We start from the raw sequence: 17288 nt of genomic DNA, 5'->3' as shown, positions 1-17288 counted from the left end.
CAATGTTCTGTCAACAATATTTTGTTTATTATAATCTTTATTCTAACTTAATAAATGATACATTTTGACCAGTATTGGACAATATACTTAAAACATTTTGTGTTACTTATTACTGAATAATATTGTTTATTTTGACAATATTGTCATGGTCAATTATTATTATTATTATTATTACTACGTGTATGCCTAAAGTAGAAACAGCTGGAGTTACAGGCAGAATGCTTACTGAACATAATTGATAGTTAGCGTTAGCTTAGCCCCGGTGACAGCACTCAAGTAATCCTGACGTCACACTGAATGTGTGGGGTTAGCACACCCTCTGAACACCACAGCTCATTCCTAAATGTAGGCGTACCAGCGGCTAACATTAAAAACCAGATCAAAGTGTCCAGTGGAAGCAAACTAGCTGAAAACCGCCAGTTATTTTCACAGGAATCAACCATTTGATGAGATAGTTTGTTGCAATCGTTAAACTCAGCACTTGACTTAAACGTAGTATTACCTACATACCTGACTGACTTAGATATGATTATAGGCCTAACATTTGATTTCTACATACCTGACTGACTTAGATATGATTATAGGCCTAACATTTGATTTCTACATACCTGACTGACTTAGATATGATTATAGGCCTAACATTTGATTTCTACTTATTTTTATGCTCTTCCATAATTGAAAACCAGCCGCTCTGCCAGAAGTGGAGTGCACTTGTTCGATCAATCCATTTCAATTCTCTGCTTTTCTATTTACTGTCGCCGAGTGCTAAATGTGGACATTGGTATGACAACAATCATCTTGGTTTAGATTGTCAAGCGACCGACGGAAGCACACCTCTGTGATTACCGCAGTACAAACCATGATGTCGCTCCTACCGCCTCCCACAAACCGGGCTCCGGCTCAAAAAGTGATATTGTTGCAGTGAATGTCTAATTTAATCCATAATTTACTGTAGCACATGTATTATGTCCGTTTGTGACTTTATAATACCACAATTACGGAGCTCACAATCATTAAACCCACGTGCATGCTGCAACAATAGAACTTAAACTGGGATATGCAGACATTGCGTGTAATTGCCTCTCCTTTATCTTTGGTTTTACCTCTCGTAAAACTATGTGTATCGTAAAAGTGCTCAGTAATGGCAGAAGTGAAAATAGTCCTCATTAAACATGAGAATGAGCTGCGTGATTAAGTCACACGAGGAGAAAAAAATACAATACATGTGTTTAAAAATGATGAAGTGTGTTAGTCAAGGCAGCCGTATGCTTGATGTTCCACAAGCTGTTTTTAATGGAGTTCTGAAAACAACAGGATCTTGTGACTTCCGGGATTTAATTCAAAAAGCAGCAGCAAACAGACAGTGAAAGCTTCTGACTGTGACAAACACATGGCAGAGCTTTTAGACTTTTCCTGCAATAATAACATGTTGGAATAAAAACATTGAACACCTTGCCTCCACACACACCTGTACTCTTTCTTTAGGTTTGTGACACAGAGGGTGAGCAATTCAGCACTTGGCCTTGATACTATTTGAGAGTGGGAGCTGCACATACTGTATAGGTGTGTGTGTGTGTGTGTGTGTGTGTGTGTGTGTGTGTGTGTGCTGTAGTTGTGAAGCAGTCCAAGCACAAAAACAAACCAAGGCTAATTGCAGTGGAAGAGAACGTGAGAGGTCTGCAGTGGAGAAAGAGAGAATGAGAAGAGTACCTAAAAGTGTTTGCAATTAAATTCTGTCAAAAAGCCTTTACATTCAGGTCGACCATGTTGAGAGATAAGCAGCGCACGGGGAGGCTGGGTAGCCTACTGCACTGTTTGCTCTGCTTCACCCGATAGTTGGCAGGAGCAGAAGCCAAGAAGGTTTTACTTTTACTCATATCAACCGCTACAATCAGTGATCTCAGACTTTCAGTTTGTTCAGCCTCTTTTCTTTTCTCCTGCATTCACCTCCTTCATCACCTTATACACAGGTATATATATATATATATATATATATATATATATATATATATATATATATATATACGCTGTATGCCTCTGGGATTTACTGTCTGTCTACCTAAAAAAACAAAACAAATATACAGTAAGTATCAGCAGTTGTGTACCAACCTTGGGAAGGTTATTTTGTGTTATTTAATAGGTACAGATTAGTGACTTATTTTATTACTTCATTAAAGTTTTGTAACTTATCACATTTGATACATTTTTGAATACTCTTCTAACATAATTTAAACTGGGCAATAAAGCTAAACCTAAACCTAAACCTAAAGTGAAATGAGGCAGTGTTAACCTCACAACAGGACTCAACAATGTTTACTGTCAAACTTTAATTAAAAGTTCCTCAATATTACTTGAATTAAGATGGAACAGAATAAATGTTATAATCTACATGTAAGCTTTTAATTATGTAACGCTGTAACAGTACATGCAACTAGCCCCCAACACTGTGTATCAGTGTCCATCTAGCACAACAAGACTGTGGCCAATCACGTTAAAAGGAAATCATTGTATCTGGAGGAGACTTCCGTTGCCCAAAGCCTTCAAAGCAACATTATGCAAGAATTGGTATTTTTTGCAATTTTGTTCCCCACTGTCTACAAGGCACCATTATACCACTGAGGTACTTCTATACCTACATAAACACGCACACACACACACACACACACACACACACACACACACACACACACACACACATACACACACACACACACGCACACACACACACGCACACACACACACAAACTCTCTCTCTCTCTCTCTCTCCTGTCCTCTCTTTTTTTTCTTCGTAATTCCTCCTGGTTGAAATATTTTGTTTCCTCTTACTAGAAACAATAACAAGCGGGCAATGTGTGTGAGATGCTGCAATGAGGATCTGGAGGGGCATTCCTGATGTCAGCACTGCTTTTGTACCCGTAGGCTGTATTTGTATTTGTATGTGTGTGTGAGTGTGTTTCTGTCCATCTGTGCCAGTGTGTATTGGTCTCTGAGACTGGTTTGTGTGCTTGTCTGTCTGTTTGCACGTCAGTCACTATGTGTGTGTTAGTCTATTTGTCAATTGTGCCCAGACGTGTGTCCATCTGTGAGTTTATTAAAATCTGTGATGATTGCATTTCTGTCTGTCTCTAGCGTTGATTTTCAGTGTGTGTGTGTGTGTGTGTGTGTGTGTGTGTGTGTGTGTGTGTGTGTGTGTGTGTGTGTGTGCAGCAGGAATAAAGCACCCCATTGATAAGAACAAGTTCTTCTTGTTAACGTATCAGTAGAGCTGGACCTGAGCCAGCTCTAAAGTCCCTGGGGCGTATTTCTACACAACCCTGCTATGACACGGCCTCAGACACACACGGGGCTAGATGGCCCGGGAACATAACATGTGTTAACACTCTCTTTCCGAGAGATACATTGAAGAGGACATTGAGCAATGTTTCGTCTTACATCTCTCCAGCGGCCGCCTGCTCTGCAGTAGTCTAAAATGCTTCCATGTGCAGTGTCTGCATTCCAACTACCTTTCTGAGGCATTTCAAGACTCTCCCCAAAGATACCTGATACACAGGGGAAAGCAGATAGTCATGAGAAATACCTGCTAGCTCTTAACAGTTTTAAATAACAGGAGGGGGAATTTCTTTGCCATCCTCATCTGATTTTGCACATGTGCCATGCAGTTTTCCTCTTCTTATACACCGGGGAGATCGAGCCAAGGCTCTTTTATGACAGTCATAATCACCACCCCTGGCGACAGCATTGGGACATCAGCGCAGATCGGGAGTTGCGGGGCAAACCTCGTTGTCAAATAAAAGTGTCTGGATGAAGGTCGGTGGAAGAACAAAGAGATTCAGTGTGCCAAATAAGCACCTTCAAACCCCACAGTGCCATGTGCATGCTCTGCCTCTTGTATATTTGTTTAACAATTGCCGACCGCGGTTGGTGTTGTAGAGCCAATCGGCACACTCATTCATTGACAGCAGGGCATATCGCAGTAAATCTGGATTCTCAGAACCACACAATGAATCACGGCGGTGGGTCAAACAAGTGGTTGGGCACGGCAAATGCATGTGGGCAAGTGTATGCTTGCAGCCCAGACACAGTGTTTAGTGTAAGAAGATTGCATTTCATTTAAAAAAGCAGGACACCACATATAATGCTCATAAAGGACTGTGTTGTTAACATCTGTTTTGAAGATAGATCAGGAAATGTGAGGGCGTTCGGGGATGAACACAACCTCAATGATAGACAAGGGTTTAGTTTGCTCCGTCTAAATTTAACACGGCCATCCTCGAACGGTTTGAAGTGCAATCGAATAGAACATTTGCACCAAGTGATTCACTATCTTGCCCCCTCAACACAGGATGTAATGTGGAAATTCAAGAAACGAGATTTAAACAGCACGAATGCGCTTTTTAAAGACAAGCCGGGACTTTAATTTTCCAGATGGCTTTGATACAGATCACAGCGGTGTCACCACCAAAGCATGCTTTCCATTATTACGATTGTTTAAAGCTTTACCTCTTAAAGTAAATGCAAAGTGACAAATCCAAAAGGGTTCAGACAAAGAAGGGGGAAGGTCTTACAAATAGAATTGTCCCCATGGGCAAACCACATAATAATCATATCAAACCTGATACATCTACCACTTGAATTTCTAACCATGCAATCAGGGGCTCTGCCAAGCTCATGAATACACCCTGATCAGTCTTATGATAAGAAGGGACCAATGGGGTCCTGTGGCTTTGTGAAAGGCCGTGTTCTTGTTAGCTATCAGACATCTTGAGTCAGTTCAAATATTAGCTCATAGCCTGTAAATGCCTCCTGTGTTGCAGAGATACACAATAACACTTGACAGGAAGAAAATAATCCCACACATGGTACAAAGTCCAATCTGCTCTTGATTTAATGGTCTTCTTTTGGAAGAACACGTTTAATTTTCAGATGTCAAATCTTAAAAAAAGATGAACTTTCAGGTGGCTTACTTAATATGTAAGTGGTAGAAATTTGCTCTTAGTTGAGCATGTTTATGGTGGAGTTTTTATAAATAACTAGAATAGCACTCGGAAAGCACAGACCTTCACCAAGGCCAACGGTGCATTCAGGTGCTCCTCCAATGCTCCACTTTTTCCGTGTTGGGAAGTAGTTCTGAAATTGGGTCAGTAGTAGTAGTAGTAGTTCCGTAATCCTGTTTGCGCACAAACAGACAGACCGAGCTGAAAACTCAACCTCCTTGGCGGAGGTAACATATTATTACCCCTTCTAGCGACATGGGTGTCAATGTCTGTCGGTTGGTGTTCCACGTTGGTCCACACTAAAATATCTCAAAAATGATCCGATCACGTTAAACTATGATGGTGATCATTATGCCTGCTTAACAACAGTATGTTGGTATTGTCACTGTGAGCATGCTGACGTTTTAATTTTAATTTTTGCATCAACATTTTATATTAATATAATATTTGGTATATTATATATCAGTATGATTTTTTAGAATCTTTTTATTTAACAAAACACTGATTAATTAGGTAAACCCAACATGATACTGCTAATACAAAAAAAAGCTAAATTTAAGCACAGTCACAGTCACGCTGATAACTCCCTAACGTCGGTCTAACCTCCCCCAGAGTGTGTTAAGTTCAAGTCCATCAGGAAATACTGGAGTTTTCTTGTGTTTTAAATCAGCAGTGACTTTAAGTAAATGTATCTACACAGTAACAACAACTCATGTTGTATGTAAATGTTTTTGGGCTTACACATTTCCTCTTAAATATACATGTATATATATATATATTACTTATTTCAGGTTGTGTAACTTTACTCTAAAATGTTTGTAGGAGACTCATTACTACACGACCACTGTGAGGTCAGCTGAGAGAACAGTTGATTGATGTTTTGATGTTGGAGCCTAGAGGAACTAAAACTTAAAAAACATCATTTGTTCCACGGCTTTTTTCCGTGTGGGACTAATAAATGATTATAACTAGTTCTCCTCCTCACACTGCTTGAATTCTGCATGATGACGTGACAAACATGCTGTGTTGACATGTTGTTTGACAAACTCGTTGCGCCGCCTGGCAGCACATCGTTGTTAATGTCACGTTGGTCGACATTTATCACTCTTTCTTATAATATGTCCTTGTGAGCGTTAGTGCCAAAAACGCCGTTAGCGCCTGTTCACTCCGTCCCCTTCTTTTAGTGCTGTTATTCTGGGCAGTGGGTCTTATAAATAACTAATAAAGACCAAAGCTATGACGCATTCATCTTAATGGTAGGTGGCATCAGGGACAGGTGTGCTAGCTTATTCCTACCTTTTGTACGACAGCACAATTAATCTGCTTTGTGCCAAGTTAAGAGCAAAGAGTGGACTATGAAAGAGATAAATGAAAAACCAAAAGGGAAAGTCATGAATTTTACAGTGCAAAGCGATGAGCGCCCGACCTTGGCTACCTTTACACTTTCTCCTTCCTCCCCCTTTTATTGCGTTGAGCAGTACTTCCTTAAAAATAAGCAGAAAACGGGTCTGTTCCCGAAATAGAATATAAACGAGGATAGGTGATGCTAGCGTGTGTTGAAGGGGGGAAAGTGGGGAGATATTAGCCATATGTGAATCATTTACAACAGCATGCTTCAATTAATCTGGGCAGGGTGGCAGGCGCCAGGGTTGGGCCCCATGCCACCTGAGCGAGAGAGGAAGAGTGATCTGCTGCTCTGTGAGGGATGAGCAATGAAAACAGATCCCTTCGAATCGATACGCCTTACATTATCGCTCACACCAAACTCACCCCCCTCCGCTTCCCTCCTCTCTTCCTCTCTGGCTGGTTCTCTTCCTCTGAGCCTCTTTGTTCTCTTCCTTCATGGGACTCAAAGACGAGGCCAATAAAGGCTGAACAAGGCGCTCTGATTCATCAGGCGTCCCAGAAGCACCCTGAGAAGAGCGGTAATTCTCATGTAGGCGTCCACCTAGAGACACCCTCGGGATGTTTTGTGAGACTATTCTCAAACTGGGGCGGCATGCTGCGGCAGTAAGTGAAAGCAAAGGGGGGTTGGAGGGGGGAGGACAACCTGCGAGGGGCAAAAACCACAGTGACCAGATGGAACCGCAGATTGTTTAGAAGGGGCTACTGCCTCAGCAAAACCATATGGGGCAAAAATGCTATTTAGTGAAATCTCATTTAGGTTTTTCACGACATGGTGAGCAGCACTGGAGGATCTTGAAAACAAAAGATAAAGTACTAATGTGACCATGTGATGGGGACACAAAAACAAAATCCAGCAGCCTCAAATGCATCTGTGTATCTCCGGGGCGTGTTAGTATGAGAAGTTTCATTTCAACTTGTGAGCAATATTCCAAAATAAGAGTGAATGAACACTTGGCAGGCTTTAAAACCATAAAGCATTAGGTTACAGTAAATCTTGCCAAGGCTAATACTGTGATTGTAACAAGAATAAATAAGATGGGAGAGAAATTGATGATGATGAATTAACCGGGAAAGAAATGTATATTAAGACACGGGATAAGAATATTAAATTACGACGCTTGATAGAAAAAGACAAGCTTATGGCAAAGGATTAAACACTGTAGCTAAGCAGTGTCTGATGGTGTAATTATATTTTTAGCTGTCTGTTTTGTAAGCTGTTTCACCTGCCTTCTGATGTAATCGGGATCTGTCCAAATTCCTGCGTCATACATCAGGGGGATTTTTCACATTAAAAAACAATGGGAGGGCTGAAATAGATAATACAACCCTTTCAAACGTCCACTACAATACATGCTTTCGGCCATACTGTGAGCTAAAATGTCTCTTTGCTTCCCAGGCAATTAAAAGTTTCCATGAGGAATAAAGATTGGCATGTTATTTAATCTGGAAGTGAAGACACAGGAGTATAGAAGTAGAAAATGAACAACCTCCCCCTGCCTCTTCCTCAGAGTCTGTTTTGGATAATCTAACTGGCTAAATTAAAGAATGATGATAATAATAACGATGATGACAATAATTATCCCCACTTTATTTGATTCAGCGCTAAGTAAATAAGCAAGAATTATGTCTGTCCATATGAAACTACATTATATGCACTATATTGTAATTATCTCTAATTAGAATATAGTAATTAATAAGTGTCTCAGGTCAGGCGAGTGTAAATTGTTGTGAGACGTTCTCCACTCAGCACTAATTTGAAATCGCGCAATAATAAATCAGCTGCGGGGAGAAGCTGTCAGAGAGAAAAAGGTTCAGGGGACCGTGATGTTTTGGTGTTTCAGGGCTTACTTAATTAGTTGGAGGGGAAAGCCGAAGATAAACACAGATTGTCATCCAAGCACAGGCTGATCCTTTAAACAGCTGTAAGGTCCTGATCAAATCAAGGTGCTGGTCACACGACTGTGTGGGGGTCGCATTGTTTTTCAGTACGGCAAATATGTATTTTTTACTTCTTTGAAAAGAAGTAAGTGGCCTTTTATTACTTTTGTTTGAAAGTTGCCGATTTATCTGTTTAACTTCACATGCTTTGCAATTGTTTGTTTTAAAGCCATCTGTTCTCTCTCAAGTGTCTTCACTTGTGTTTGTTTGTTAACTGTAAAGCACTCGCCCTGTATGGAAGACTATAAAATGAATGACAAAACCTACTTTGACACGTTCATTTAATTATTGTTGGACAATTCTTAGAAAGCAAACAAACAGAACAAATAAATGAGGAAGACTTTATACCCTCTAAATCCCCTGGGCGTGTACTGATATACACAGTGTCACTTGATTGGCCAAAGAAATATCACAAGCCACTGTACAATCTTAATATTTCATATTAAATTATTGCATATGTCAAACCTATTATTATCCATGGGAAACTTTGTTGATCCCGTATGGAACGGTCATGCAAAGAAAATGATTGTGAAGGTCTGGAACAAAGAGATATCCTCCAGCTGTATAACCTGGCTCACAAAGTCCTCAGAAAATCGGATATAAGATCATAAGCAAGTTTGTTTAAACAGATATGACCTCGACGTTATCACCGCACCCACAATTACTTTTATTTTCAGTTCAACATTTGTCTCTAAATACTTTTCAAAACAGAATGTAACTGTATTAACAGATGACCATATAGAAAGAGAAAGAAGAAGAAGAAGAAGAAGAAGAAGAAGAAGAAGAAGAAGAAGAAGAAGAAGAAGAAGAAGAAGAAGAAGAAGAAGAAGTTCTGTTTTGTCTCTTCTTTCTGGAAAAGTTCTAAATAAATATTTTAAAAAAATTAAATAAACAAAAAAAACCAGTTCTTATTTGTATAAAGATATTTGAGCTGTTGCTCATAAATAGTTTGTTGGTTTTAACAAAACGGAAGTTTGCAAAGCTCCAGGTTAACATTTTGCCCAGTCAGCAGAATAATGTGCAGTTTAAGACAATGCTTCACGATGCTGAAGACTTTCATGAACTTGATCATCTTTCTCTGAGGTGCTGTGATTTAGATTCCTGATGGTTATTGTCGTTTCCCTTTCACTCACATTTAACTGACAGGACTTCTGTGTCATTCCAGTCGTCACAGGTCCACCATGATGAGCACTGAAGTCTGGTTATAGGTTTGCTCAGTGACTGGTTTAGTGACTCATAGATCTACAGTATTTGTACAGTTTAGCCTGGGAGGCAGGAGCGGCCCTGAGCCCCCTTCCTCCCACCCAGAAGACTTCCTCTTTGCTCAAGTCAGAAGGGGAAATTTAGCCCAGATGTGGCTTCAAACAAAAGAAAAGCTGCAGGGATTGGAGGTGGGATCAGGCCCATCTTTAGCGTGACCCTGAGACCCACTCCTTCCTGGCATCTGTCTATTTTTCTCCTCTTCTGTTCTTTCTCTGACAAACCCTTGTAAGTTTGCAGTCTCACGGGTGCTTTTACTTTGACTCCTTAAAAGCACCGCTGTTTTTCACAAATCAGTTCTGCATCATTCTCACTTCAGCTGTGCAGTTTACCGATAGCGTGAATAAATTGATAAGGACATCCTGAGTAGCTGCACATTTTCACCAAATAAGGTGAAAATCGGGGTTTTGTGAAGTTCTCAGAACACACATTTAGACCTTCTAATGCTAAAAACAACCCTACATGAAGCACTTCACATTTCTTAACCTTGCATTGTATCTTTTTCTCATAAATATCTGACTAAATTAAGATACGATGACACAACACTATTTCCAGGAAAAGCTCCACTGAGGATTAAGCTGAATGTGAATGTGAAGCAATAAAACATCAGCGGTAATTAAACAACAGGTTTTGGAGATAACAGAGCACAGTGAAAAAACTAGTCTTATTACACAGGTAGAAACATGTTTGAAATACAAATCTTGAGGACCTTTTTTCTCACTGTTTGTCAGGAACCCATATATGTACACAGCATGAAACTGTCTGAAGTCACCTCTGGAAATGGAGGAAATGACTTAAATGAACTGGAAGTACGGATGTTGAAAGCATAAACAATTGAGATAGCCCCAGTCTGTGCCTCTAATGCCTTACAATTACATTCAAGTTGCAGTATCTGAAAAATATTATGCCCATTTCTGAACAAGACTTGGAGTCGTGCAGCCCTGTGAGGCTGCGAGGCACCTCAGGGCTTTGAGCTAGATGCTAACCATGCTGATGTTTAGAAGGTATGATGTTGATCACGGAATACATAATCTACAAACAGATATCTGCATATGAATGCAGCATCTGTAGGCAATGAACAAGAGTTTGGTATCGGAAGTGTTCAGGTTGTAGTCCGAGTAGTAATCACCTTAGAGTGACGACTGACGACGATTTAGCTTTGTCTTAACTAGCAAATATACAGCTGATTGAGTGTAAACTGTCTAGTTGTAAATCACTCCGGTTGTAGACATCATCTTTCAACTCCTCCTCCATTCTCGCGTTGCAAGTTGATAATCAGGCTATAAACAATATTATCCATTATCCATTGGCTACACCAGAAACCTCCAAATAGTTGCCCTTGCCCCCAGAGTCATCCTGGTGCCAGACCGATAGCATCATTACTATTCGTCCTCTGGGAAGGACGAATGTCTGTACTAAATGTAATGCTAATCCATCAAGTAGATGTTGAGATATTCCAATAAGTGGAAGCTTTGACCTTCTTCGTGGTGCCACAGGAAAAGTCAGAGGATCACCAAAGTCATGAGGGTTCATCCTCTGGATACCAGGGATATATGTACGAACGTTCATGTCATGGCAATTCAGCCAATAGTTGTGAAGACATGTCACTAAAACACAACCTACCTGTTAGTGGTGCTAGCACAAAAGTCAGGCAATCACTTGAGTCAGTATGGCTCATCCTCTGGGGAGGATGAATCTCTGTTCATTGAAAAAAAACTGACTAAAATACATTTTATTGTGCAGCAACATACTTTTTCTCATCTGGTTCAAAGAGTCTTTGATGATTTTGGAAAGACAGCAGAAAGCGTTGGCTAACAATGTTAAACTGTGAATTATTTTTCCTATAATATTCTTCAATATTCAGAATGTGAAATTACTTCACAGCCCACAACTGTAGCAGAGAGCACCTTACTGTAATCCTGCAGTATTCATACTGTTGAACGATTTCAGTGTATTCCATTCCAGTAAAAATTAAATGTCGTATATTTATCGAATTATTTAATATTCTGGTTAGCAGATTTCTTTAAATTCTCACTGTTTACCGTACACAGGTTAATACAATAACTACATTCAGAAGTTTTGAATATCTACAATATTTATCTTAAATGCAATTATCATTAGAACTTCATTTTTCTGTGCAAATCTGGTGGAAAAACATGCTTTATAATAAACATAGTGCAAAAAGGCAATAAATATCTTGATATCAACCAAACAACATTTTATTTAAAAAGACAATATAAATGCTGCTACTGTATAACAACAACACAAATGTTGTACGACCTACAGAAACAAGCCAAATAGAGTTTTAGTAGCAGAATAACACTGAGACATAAGTAATAACTCCTTCTTTACCACTAGTTCTTACCCAACTCGACCTCAAACAATTGGGCTGAATACTCAAATACATAAATCAAATATTTCAACTTATAAAGAATCCTTTAAGGTACGCTTATATTCTCTCAGAAAGCAGTTTAAAATCTATAAAAACGTACCGCAATGTGGAAAAAGAATCAGAAAGAACATTTTGAAAAAAAGCCACACTATTGCTTTATCTCTTTAAATATTCCTGTGAGTTGGCTCGTGTTTGACCTCTTAGAGAGTCCTGTGAGGTAGGTGCATGCTTTACTTTAGGAAGAGTCTGTCCTGATTCAAAGAGGAATCTTCTGGATCAGGTAGAGATCACCTCGCTCTTTGTTGTTACTGTAGAACAGCAACTAACAAAAGCATTAATCAAATCAGGAATGTGCAATAACAATGCCCACTCAATGCTTCTAAAGATGATAAAACCGGAGTTTTTTGTGGCAACGTCAGTCTGTCAAAACAACATGAGAGACTCACAGAACTATACGAAGTCCCATTTAAAGATCAATGAGGTCCTTCGGTAGTGTGGACTCGTGGGAATTGGCCGTGGCGGACGTCTTCTGGACAATCTGACCCGACGGCCTTTGTTCCTCTCTCTAGTGATACCAATGAAGCGCCTGAAGAGTCTAAGATCAGAGACTTAATGGAAAGTCTTAGGAACACATTGTAGTCTTAAAGGGTTTGGGTTTTCTCTAACGTAAGGTTATAGAAGTTACTAACCGGTACTGATCGGTCAGGAGCATTAAGCAGCACAATCACTCAATTTATGTATTTTTGTTACCTGATTAAAAGATGTAATAGTCATTTCTTACTCTTGAAATAAATCAATGTTTTAGTTGTATGTTAACACTAATACTATCAGCTCGCTCTCCTTCAAGGTGACTCTAAAATGCTCGTAAATATAAATATTTAGGTATTCTAATCTCAGCCTCATTAGTGACATTTTAAAATCACACAGCCTGCTGGTCGTTTGATTTTAAGCATTATTTTCTATGCAGATGAAGCAGGACTTCTTGTTGATGTGTAGCACATGTGTTCCTCCGAAGTGCCGCAAGCCCGTCTTCTGGAAAAACTGGCGTACCTTAGGAAGTCAAATTATTTCCACCTTTTTTTTTTTCATAGTAAATTAAGTTACGAACTGAAGTTTTCAACTTCTTATCGAGCTCCAGTATTCTCTCTGCAACAACCAGTTTCCAAAAGATACTGTAGTGTACTGCAACTTAAAACATTAGTATACTGTTCAGCGTCTCTGTGCTGTTGCTTAAATTGGACAATGTTACTACTACAGTACACAACCGTGATACAGTATAGTGTTGTTTAATTAACAGCAATTTCTTAAAGTGTAGTTTTTCTTGTTGAGATTGTTGAGTATTTAATTTAGGAAACATCAGATGCTTAGATCTGTAAATGTAATGTAATGGTAATATATGAAAGACAAACTGAGGCTACGTTTTAACATGCTATACTGCTATGCTTGCACTGAACATTACAAACTGGGGATGCTGAATAAAGTAAGACCTTACAAAGGGTGGGTTGCTGCTTTAAGCCATATTATTTTTCATAGCAGAGAGCAGCACGAGTCAGAACAAAATGGCCTCCACTTATCTCAACGATTATACGTTGCTCAGCAGTTGTCTGAGGCATTACATCAAAGATGACATGTCAGAAACAGCAGTAATCCACAATCTCCTCTTCCTTTCGTCTTTTGAGCGATTTTAATTCGAACCACCTCTTTTTCTTCTCTTTCTTTCCTCCGTTGCCTTCCCCTCTCTTGCTCTTTCCCCCTTCTCCTGTCCTCTCACCCTGCTTCTTTCTCACCGATCCCTCCCTCAGCAGAACTACAGGGGCTTGCTTGTTGTCAAGTCAGTGTTTTTACAGCCTGGCATTAGCACAGGGCAGCATTCAGTCAGGACACTGCATTCACTTTGCCTCCCCAATAATTCACATGCTCATGTGAGAGTGCGCTACATTCGCTATCAGGCCAAACACTGGTCTGCCTTTATCTAAGCGTTGGTGACGCTGAAGTCATGCGACCTTGGTCTAGTTTGTATATAGCCTAGCATTAGCTTTTTACTTGTGGGGATTGCATTTACACTTAAAGAAATCATAAAAGAAACGTTCATTGGGAAAATAAGGACCTTGCTGAACCAAAAGTATAACAAACTTTGGTTTGCCAGAGTTTATATTCTGCAATTATCAAAAATATCAATGAATAAATCCCATTGGCTTTTTGTTAAAGGAACCAGGGCGATGCTAACTTCCTGGTTGGCCTTCACAAATGTCATCCTTGTAGCACTCTATTAGATGGCTACATTTCATCATTTGTGAGATACCATGTCTTCTTACAAAATGTATTTGTTGTGTTGGTACTATATGCACTGTTGTATTGTTCAGTGTCTGTCAATCCAGATTTGTTTTCACAGAAATAGAGCAATAAAAAAAAGAATTCTGTTCTAGAGGGGCTTAGGATTTGGTGCAATCATCCAACTCCCTCATCTCCTCTCAGCTCACTCCATGAGTAAAATATACAGATCCAAATATGCTGCTCTCTTCTGGCATCCTGCTGTGACATTAGATGCATGTAGATTGATAATCAAGGGGGGTAAACATAATTACATCACCTTAGAAATTAATGAACGCATTGATCGCCCACTCTAAACATTATCAGCACATTTTCCTTTAAGCCATTGAAACCTCAAGGGTAGGGACTGATTATATCCCGGCTTCTGCGATTTGCAATATTACTGTGGTTTGCCACAGTAAGTTCTTTCAAAGATCCTGCCAATACTTGCGGGCAGGGTTTTAAACACTGATGTAGTTGGCACCTTTGAAGTGTCCAGATGTAAATTCATGCAGGAAGAAATGTGATAAGCTAATGATGTCTCCGGGGACTAGAATTAATGTAACCAAGGGATAAACATTTCTGCATATTTGACTGGAATTATTTCCCCACTCCATTCCTTTAAAAACAGTTTGGGGCCTGAACAGGAGCAGATGGACAGAGCAGGCTTTGATGTCCTTGGGGGTCATGTGTATCTGCACTTTTATCAAGGTACACAAGCGTGTAAAGTAAATATGCCACGCCAAAACCCTGGGAAGGTCTCTGGGCAAGGCAGGGAAGGGGAATTTCCACTTCAGGGAAGGGTGTAGACTGAAATATTTATGTGCAATACAGACCTCAGATATATACAGTATATCCTTATCAAACTTAAGAGCAAGGCTTCCAGAAGAAAGCACCATGTAGATGTTTCATTTGTTCAGCTTAAAGGACATTCAGTCACCTTTTTTTAATCTAATGTCGTCTACTTTACATGTAACTGCTGCTTGGTTATATTGCATTATAGGCCATTATTTTGCCCATGTAAGTGTCTGTCACTTTATCCCCATTTGCGTGCCAGAAAGAGACATTCTATAATGCTGCACCGACTAGGAACAGAGAGCACTACTGCTAAACATGTCCATCAAGGAGAAAATAAAAATAGGCTGTTTCCTCTAAAGTCACTCAATCAATAATTCATGACGCACACAGGAGCTTGATTTATGAAGGAATTAAATGTTGTGGACTGGGCCGCGCAACGGCCGTCCGTCCCGGGGACGTGGCAGCCAGAAATTAAACATGAAAGGCTTACACCGAGAACAACCGCATCATCTCGCGGAGGGTGGAGGTATTAGAAGACTTCAATCGGCACGCGCACTGGCCGGCCTGATTGGACAAACTGGTGTTGGTGGTTTTGAAAAGGAGCCACATAATTTGTCCAAGTTTCCATGAGTTATCTGTGTTGAAGTGGGTCACCAGGAGTCAAAGAGCTACATTAATGCTATTTGGCAAGGGAAGGAGGAGATCAAAGGCAAACGTGCACCTGCTGACCCGTGGGGATCATGTGACCGCTGTGTGCCTTTCTGACCCTGGCTTTGGCTATAAACATGGAAAACACAGAACATGACAGCTTTAGTGTTTTTTAATTTATTTGAATCCTCCTCTCTTTTGTAAGTGAATATATTGATACTGTGGCTGTTGAACACATTTTCTATTTCAAAAGGATAAAACCTTTTAGGACATATTTGTGGAAACAGAGTTGAAGCTTCAAGCCTCTGGGCGGGCATTATTCCATGGCAGAAGGGACATTTGATAGGCAGCATTGCTAGGAGACATGCCCATATAATGTTGACTATCAGCTGTCTGTCCCTTTACAACATTCAACATTCAGTTGGAACTATTGTGCCGTTAAGTTTGTGTTTCACTCGGAAAGTGGAAACTGTCAAGTTAGTCTAGCTTTGTAACATTAGCCACATGTCAGTCGGTACCACAAATGCAAGTCCTCGCAGAATACTAAAGTAGGAGGCACTATCACTACAATAAATACATAAAATAACTGAATGAAATTGTATTTTTGGTCATTTTGTACCTACCAAGATAGTACACCAGTCAAAAAGCAAACACCAAATATACATATATATAATATATGTATATGTATAAATATATATACGGCAATTTCTGAGCAAAAGGGATTTTTTTTAAGTAAGACTACTTTTACTGAACAGCAGCAACTGAGGATAAAATGCATGAATGTAGTCTAACAGTGGCACAAGCAAAAGAAGAGTCATGAAGTCCACAAATCCACATACAATAAAATAGTCCCCTTACTTATTACATGTGTAACAGAGTAACTAGCCATCTGTACCCACTTACAATTCAAAAGTAACTCTCCCAACACTGAGTTCAACCTTTCATTTGGAAGAAGGTTGTGTTATTACTTCTTTCAAAAGTCACAGTCTCACCTTAATTTCAGTGCAATTTTAAAAGGTAATCTCTTAAATGTGTGTGTGTGTGTGTGTGTGTGTGTGTGTGTGTGTGTGTGTGTGTGTGTGTGTGTGTGTGTGTGTGTGTGTGTGTGTGTGTGTACGAGTGGGTTTTAAAATGTGTAAGAGAATGACTATTGAGATAGTGAGAACTAGAGGCAGGCAAACGTGTCTGTGCGCGCGGGTGTGTGCGCGTGAGCGGCTTGAAGAGTGTGGGCAGAGGACTGCTGAATCAGTACTAGCGCGAAGAAGCAATGTAGTCAGATGAAATGACTTTGGCTAGGTCTAAATGCTTCAAATCACTGGGAGAAAGTACAGGAAGTAAAGACGAGGCTGTGCTTTTCACTCGGGGATAATTATCCAGCAGTAATTTAAAAGAACCCGAGTTAGTGGCCCTTAAATAAATCTTACAGCAGGCCTATAAATAATCCAACAAAGCTACAGTTAATAAGGCCAAACAGAGGTACTTTGTGACCCCAATGATATAGTCTGTAAATAACCAGAAACATTAAAGGACTCTGTCCTGGA

General features: G+C 39.8%; 1 protein-coding gene across 1 annotated transcript in view; it reads left to right on the top strand.

The window, feature by feature from the left end:
• The window catches only part of flrt2 (fibronectin leucine rich transmembrane protein 2), a 45090-nt gene that overhangs the window by 17989 nt on the left and 9813 nt on the right, over window positions 1-17288 (top strand). The gene's annotated exons all lie outside the window — the stretch shown is intronic.

This window comes from Cottoperca gobio, chromosome 24, assembly GCF_900634415.1.
Source record: "Cottoperca gobio chromosome 24, fCotGob3.1, whole genome shotgun sequence".
NCBI classification, from domain to species: domain Eukaryota; kingdom Metazoa; phylum Chordata; class Actinopteri; order Perciformes; family Bovichtidae; genus Cottoperca; species Cottoperca gobio.
Note: the sequence above shows the minus strand (reverse complement) of the source record. Positions and strands in the feature narration are given on the sequence as shown.